The sequence below is a fragment of the Cupressus sempervirens genome, chromosome 11 (assembly GCF_028749045.1).
Source record: "Cupressus sempervirens isolate cs-2001-9-10 chromosome 11, ASM2874904v1, whole genome shotgun sequence".
NCBI classification, from domain to species: domain Eukaryota; kingdom Viridiplantae; phylum Streptophyta; class Pinopsida; order Cupressales; family Cupressaceae; genus Cupressus; species Cupressus sempervirens.
In genome coordinates this window covers 427719837-427728296 of record NC_143128.1, presented here as the reverse complement: position 1 = coordinate 427728296, position 8460 = coordinate 427719837, and positions in this window count along the sequence as shown.

Below are 8460 nucleotides of genomic sequence, written 5' to 3'. Positions count from 1 at the left end.
GCTTTTTATGAGATTGTAGCTCATCCTGAGCAAAGGGTTGACTGATTCGGTGATCTCTAACTTCAAAATGACTTGCTATGAAATTTTTGGCTTATTTTGATTGAGCAGTTGATTAGTTTAGTGATTTGTAATGAAGTCACAAAAGAACAACTCTCGGTGTAGAGTACATAACTTTTGATTCCATCATTGAATTTTTCTATTTTTTTGATATGTTGTAGGGGGCGAAATATGCCCAAAATTAACTGTCAAATTTAAAAGCAAGTTCTAATTCAAGAGTTATGAGTCTTCATGGAAAAATTTATACAAAAATGGTAGAGTTTAAGATCTTGATTTCTTTCTAACCTTAGAATGGTCAATTATAAGATTTAGTTAGTTCTAATTCAAGAGTTACGAGTCTCCATGGACAAGTCTATACAAAAATGGCAGATTTTAAGATCTTGATTTCATTCTAACCTTAGAATGGTTAGTTTTATGATTCTAGTTGGTTATGACTGAGTCAATTATTTGTAACTCTAGGATGACTTATTCTGAGATTTGAGTGAATTATTAGTGAAGGGTTGAGTTATTTGGTGATCTATAACCTCAGAATGGTTTTTTATGAGATCATATATAATTCTAATTGAATGCTTGACCAGTTGAATGATCTATAGCTTAAAAATGACTTGTAAAGAGATTTTAGTTGATTCATAGTCAAAGTTTGGCCAGTTTGGTTGCTTCTGACCTTAGAAGTGCTTTTAATAACATTTTAGTTTATTCACATTTTAGAATAACTTATGAGATTTGAGTGAATTGTGAGTGAAAGGTTGAGTTTTTTTAGTGATTTTTAACCTCAGAAAGGTTAGTTATGAGATCATACCTAATTCTAATTGAACAGTTGACTGGTTCACTGATCTATGGTTGAAATATGATTTTTGATGAGATTATAGCCGATTCATAGTCAAAGTTTGACCGCTTTGGATGCTTCTAACCACAAAATGGCTTGTAATAACATTTTAGTTAATTTTGAGTGAAGGGTTGACTGATTTGATAATATGTAACCATAGAATGGCTTATTATGAGATTGTAGCTCATTCTGAGGGAAGGTTTGACTAATTTGGTGATCTGAAACCTTATAATGATTTGCTATGAAAATTTGGCCTGATTTGATTGAGAGGTTGATGAGTTTAGCGATTTGTAATTGAGTCACACAAAAATGAGTCTCAATGTAAAGACCATTACTATTCATTCCACTGGTTGATTTTCTTAAGTTTTAGATTTATTGTTTATGGTCTCATCATCAACTAGAATCTCATAACAAGACATTAAGGTTAGAAAGAAAACATGATATTAAACACTACCATTTTTGTATAGACTTGTACACGAAGACTCATAACTTTTGAATTAGAGGTTGGTTCTTAAATTTGATTGTTGATTTTGGGCTCATTTCACCCCCCAACAACAAATCTAAAAATTAGAAAAATCTAATAGTAGAATCAAAAGTTATGGTCTCTACACTAAGACCCATTTTTTTGTGACTACATTATAACTCGTTGAACTGATCAACCACTCAGTCAGAGCTAGCCAAATTTTTATAGCAATTTATTATGAGGTTACATATCACCAAATTAGTCAACCCTTTGCTCAAAATGACCTACAAGCTCATAACAAGCCATTTTGAGGATACATATCATTGAATAGGTCAACCCTTTGTTAGAAATATAGGAGTAATTTAGAGGGGGGGTGAATCAATTACCACTAAAATATATCCTAGATCTCTTAGATGTCAACAATAAAATTTAAATCGAGGAATCTAATTGTTACTATTATTCAGTAAACACACAAAAAATATTGTAACTTAGTAAATGCAAAGTGATTTACTTTTAGCTGATCTTAAATATTCATAGTGATTAATTTGCAAGCATAAGAGAAAAACATGAACACATGAGACACCAAGATTTAACATAGAAACCCAATATGGGAAAACCACCAATGTAACTAGTTACTATTTTTCACTCTTTTGAAGTGACCCATGTTAGGAGCCAACCTAGTTAAAGGTTACAAAACACACTGTTAGGTGTGATCTTGTTAGGGGATTTAATCACCCTATAAGGAGTGGCCTTACAAGAGGTTTTAAAACAATTCAATGGAACTGTCACCTTGTTAGAGGATTTACAACTGGCTATTAAACCAACTCTATTAAGAGATTTTAGATCACTACTACAATGGTTAAAGAGTAACAATGAAATGACCTAATTGTGATGCAACTAAATTGATGATTACAAATTTCTATTATGCTTCATAATTGATCCTTTTTGATGGAATACCACTTTTCTACTCCACAAGGATACCTACTTATCCTTCAAGTTCACTCTCACTCTTTCCTTCTCAATTCAATCAACACACTAAAAATCTCAACTTGATCTTTCATTTATACCATCTAGATTGTCAAGTCGGCTCAAATTCAAATTATAATAACCAATAATCATCACCATAGTTAGCTTAGAAATAATGCTTTAAATAATTAAGCTTCTTATGCCAAAACAAAAAAATTCTTCATTGGTCGACCTTGCTCAATAAACATTGGTTCTGAGATGATTTCTTATGTTAACCAACAGAAGCTTGGTTAACACTATGAACTTACAAATACTATGGCAACCGAGTGAACTCAATGAACACTAACTATATCCAACTTTCCTTTGCTAACCATGTGAACTCGGTTAACATTGTTTCCTACTTGAATTCCTTTGACACCCAAGTGAGCTCGGTAGACAATGTCTTCATAGAGTAATCTTTAGGAATGCTCAGTAGATAAGGAAAACTATCTTACTTAGCAAGTGAGCTTGGTAAGCACTGACTGATAACTGATATGACATTTATGTAACATAAAAGATAACACATAATTAGACAATTATATCCAACACCCTTCACTTAGAATCGACTAAAATATTATTACTAGCCATTATGAGGTTAGAAGTAAATTGGTCAAACTTTGACTTTGAATAAGCTATAATCTCATCCCAATTCATTTTTAAGCTTTAGGTTATTAAACTAGTCAAACATTCAATCAAAATTAGCTACAATCTCCTAACTAACCATTCTAAAGTTACATATCACCCAACAACCCAACCCTTCACTCAAAATTTTCTCAAATTCCATAACAAGTCATTCTAGGGTTAAAATCACTGAATCGGTCAACACTAAAGTTATCACTAACTAGAATCTCATAACAAACCATTCTAAGGTTAGAAAGAAAACATGATCTTAAAATCTACTATTTGTATAAACTTGTACATGGAGACTTAAAAATTTTGATATAGAACTTGGTTGTTAAATCTAGGAGTTAATTTTGGGCACATTTTGACCCCACACAACACATTTGAAACTTAAGTAAATCTAATGACGAAATCAAAAGTTATTGTCTCTACACTGAGACCCATTTTTCTACGACTCTATTATAGATTGCTAAATTGATCAACCACTCAATTAGAGCCTATGAAATTTTTTATAGCAAGTCATTCTAAGGTTATAAATCATTGAATTAGTCAATCCTTCACTTAGAATGAGTTAAAATATCATAACAAGCCATACCAATGGTACATATCATCGAACCAGTCAACCCTTCACTCAGAATCAAGTAAAATTTTATTACAAGCCATTCTGAGGTTACAAGTATCCAAATCCATCAAAATTTGAGTAGAAATTGGCTACAATCTCATCCCAAGTCATTTTTAAGCTACAAATTATCAAACCGATCAAGTATTCAATTGAAATTAGGTTTGATCTCATAACAAACCATTCTAAGGTTATAGATCACTGATCAAATCAACCCTTCACTCTCAATTCACTCAAATCTCAAAAAAACTCATTCTAGATTTAAAAATTACTAAATCACTCAACTCTACACTCATAACCAACTAGAATCTAATAACATGCCATTTTAAGGTTAGAATTAAAAATGATCTTAAACTCTGTCATTTTTGTATAGACTTGTACACAGAGATTCATAACTTGGTTTTTAAATCTAACTATCAAATATGGGCACATTTTTTCCCCCAATAATATATTTGAAACTTAAGAAAATCCAATGGTGGAATCCAAAGTTATGGTCTCTACATTGAGAGCCAAATTTTGTGACTCCATTATAAATCACTGAATTGATCAAATGTTCAATCAAAGTTGGCCAAAATTTCATAGCAAGTTATTCTTTAGTTATAGATCACCAAATTAGTCAACACTTCACCTAGAGTAAGCTACAATATCATGACAAGTTGTTCTAAGATTTCAAATCATTGAATCATTCAACCCTTCACTCAAAACCAACTAAAATGTTATTACAAGCCATTTTGAGGTTAGAAGTATCCAAATTGGTAAAACTATGACTGTAAATTAGCTACAATCTCATTACAAGTCATTTTGAAGTGTAGATCACTGAATAGATCAAGGGCTCAATCAGAATTGGGTACAATATCATAACAAACCATTATGAGGTTACAGATCACTGACCAACTCAACCCTTCACTCACAATTTGCTCAAACCTCAAAAGAAGTCATTCTAGAGTTACAAATCACAGAACAAGTCAACTCTATACTCATAACCAACTAGAATCTACAAATGGGTCATTCTAAGGTTAGAAAGAAAACACAAACTTAAACACTACCATTTTTATATAGACTTAAACATGGAGACTTGTAACTTTTGAATTAAAATTTGGTTCTTAAATCTAACTATCAATTTTTGGCATGATTAGCCCTCATATAACATATTTGAAATTAGAAAAATCCAATGGTGGAATCAAAAGTTATAGTCTCTACATTGAGACCCATTTTTCTATAAATCTATTATAGATCCTTGAACTTATCAATAGTTGAATCAGAGTCAGCCAGAATTTATAGCTAGTCATTTTGTGGTCATAATGAATCAATGGGTTACAATCTAATAAAGTTACAATCTCATCAATGGTCTGCAATCTAATCACAATCTCATAACTTTGGCTATAATCTAATCACAATTTATTTTGAAGCTACAGATTACCAAATTGGTCAAGCGTTCAATTAGGTACAATCTCATAACAAACCATTCTAAGGTTACAAATCATTGAACAACTGAACCTTTCACTCATAGTTCACTAAAATCTCATAACAAGTCATTCTAGTCAAATCAGTACACTCTACAGTCATAAGCAACTAGAATCTCATCATGGGCCATTCAATGGTTAGAAAGAAAACAAGATTTTAAACTTTGCCATTTTTGTATAGACTTGTACATAGAGACTTGTAACTTTCAAATCATAACTTGGTTCTTAAATCTGACTATCAATTTTGGGCACATTTTGCCGCCCCCCCCCCCCCCCCCCCCCCAACAACATATATAAAACTTAGAAATATCCAATGGTGGAATCAAAATTTATGGTCTTTATACCAAGACCTATTTTTTTGCGACTCTATTATAAATCACTAGACTAATCAACCATTCAATTAGAGCAAGTCATTTTGAGGTTAGAGATCATCGAATCAATCAACCCTTCACTCAAAATGAGCTACAATCTCATAACAAGTTATTCTAAGGTTACATATCATCAAATTAGTGAACCTTTCACTTCGGAGCAACTAAAATGTAACAAGTCATTTTGAGGTTAGGTATCCAAATTGGTCAAACTTTGACTATGAATTGGCTACAATCTTATCCCAAGTCATTCGTCAAATACAGATCACTGAACTGGTCAAGTATTCAATCAAAATTAGGTACGATCTCATAACAAACCATTTTTGAGGTTACAGACCACAAAAAAACTCAACGCTTCATTCACAATTTGCTCAAATCTCATAACCAGTCATTCTAGAGTTATAAATCACTATTGACTTTATGCATATTTTTCCCACCAACAACATATCTAAAACTTAGGAAAATTCAACAATGGAATCAAAAGTTATGGTCTCTACATTGAGACCCATTTTTATGTGACTCCATTATAGATCACTGAAATGATCAGCCGCTCAATTAGAGTTAGCCAAAATTTCATAAAAAGTTACTCTAAAGTTACAGATCACCAAATCGATCAACCCTTTGCTTAGAATGAGCTATAATCTTGCCATTCTGAGGTTATATATCATCAAATTGGTCAACCTTTCACCCAAAATCAAATAAAATGTCATTACAAGCCATTCTAAGGTTACAAGTTTCTAAATTGGTCAAACCTTTACTCTAAATAAGCTATAATCTCATCACAAGTCATTTTAAGGTTACAGATCATCGAATTGGTCAGCAGCTCAATCTAAATTAGCTATATTCTTCTTGTAACAAACCATTTTGAGTTTACAGATCATCAAGTAAGTCAACCCTTCACTTTGAATTAGCTCAAATCTCATAATAAGTTATTTTGAAGTTTCAAATCATTGGATTTATTGACCCTACACTCAGAACCAACTAGAATCTCATAAAAAGTCATTCTAAGGTTAGAAAGAAAATATAGTCTTGAATTTTTCCATTCTAGATAGACCTATATAGAGACTCAAAACTCATGAACTATAACTTGTTTCTTAAATCTAACCATTGATTTTGGGTACAACTTATTTGCCTAAAAACATACCAAAAACTTTGAAAAATCCAATGTTGAAATCAAAAGTTATTGTCTTTACACTGAGAACCATTCTTCTTAGACTCCATTATAGATTGTTGAATTGATAAATTATTCAATCAAAGTCACCCATAATCTTAAAGAAAGGCATTCTAAGGTTATAGATCACTAAATTGGTCAACCTTCCACTTTGAATCAGCTACAATCTCATAACAAGTCATTTTGAGTTTATAGATCACTGAATCGGCTAACGCTACACATAGAATTAGATAAATTACCATAATAATGCATTCTGACATCATAAATCATCAAATAGTTTTATAACAAGCTATGTTGATGTTATTGATCACTGAATAAGTCAAGCCTTCACTCCAAATTAATTATAATCTCATAACAATCCATTCTAAAGTTACAAATCATTGAAGCATTCAACCATTCAATTAGAATAAACTACAATCTTTTAATATCCCATTCTAAGGTTAAAGGTCATTGAAGCAGTCAATCCTTTACTCAAAATTTGTTGTAATCTCATAGTCATTCTAAGGTTCCAAATCACTGAATCAATCAACCATTTAATTAAAATCATTCACAATTCTATAACAAACCATTATGAGGTTATAGATTACCAAATAAGTACCTTAATGCAAAATTAGCTACAATCTTATATCAATCTATTCTGAGCTTACACATTGCCAAATTGGTCAAGCATTCAATCATAACAACCACAATCTTATAACGAGCCATTTTGAGGGTGTAAATTGCCAAATCAATCAAACTATCACTTAGAATTAGCCAAAATCTCATAACAAGCCATTCTGATGTTGTAGATCATTGAATTGGTCAACCCTTCAATAAGAATAAGCTAGATTTAGTGATAATAAGGTATTTTTAGGTTATAGATCAATGAATTGATCAATTGTTCAATCAGAGTCATCCATATCTCATAAAAATTGATCAATTGTTTATTCAGAGTCATCCATATCTCATAACAAGTCATTCTATGATTACATATCATGAAATCAGTGAATAAATCAATCATCAAACTCAGCTAGAATTTTATAAGAAGACATTCTAAGGTTATATATCATCAAATTAGTAAACCCCTTAGTCAAAATTAGGTAAAATATTATTACAAGCCATTCTTAAGTTACAAAATTGCCAAATTGATCAACCATTCAATCATAGTCATCCATATCTCATGACAAGTTATTCTAAGGTTGCATATCACTGAATCAATAAACAATTAGTTTAGACTCAACTACAATCTTATAAAAGGTCATTTTGAGGTTACATATCATCAAATTGATCATTCATTCACTCAGAATTAGCTAAAATGGTATTATAGGCCATTCTAAATTTACAAATCTTGAATTGGTCACTAAGACCCATTATTTTATGTCTCCATTTTAGATCGCTAAATTGATCAACCATTAAATAAGAGTAAGGTAAAATCTCATAGCAAGTCATTCTGAGACTACAAATCACTGAATTGGTCAACCCTTCACTCAGAATGAGCTACAATCTTATAACAACCCATTATAAGGTTATAGATCATTGGATCAATCAACTGTTCAATTAGAATTAGCTACGATCATATACCAAACTATTTCGAGGTTATAGATCACCGAATAAGTCATCAACCTTTCACTTAGATTTAGCTCAAATCTCATAACAAGTCATTCTAAAGTTATATATTATTAAATCAAATAACCCTACACTCAGAACCAACTAGAATCTCATTAGAAGTCATTCTAAGGTTAGAAAGAAAACATAGTCTTAAGTTCTCCAATTCTAAACAAAGACTTGAATATTTTGAACCAATTTTTGTTTCTTAAACCTAAACATTGATCTTGGGCACAATTTGGCCCCCAATAACATGCCTAAGAATCCAAAGTTATTTTCTCTA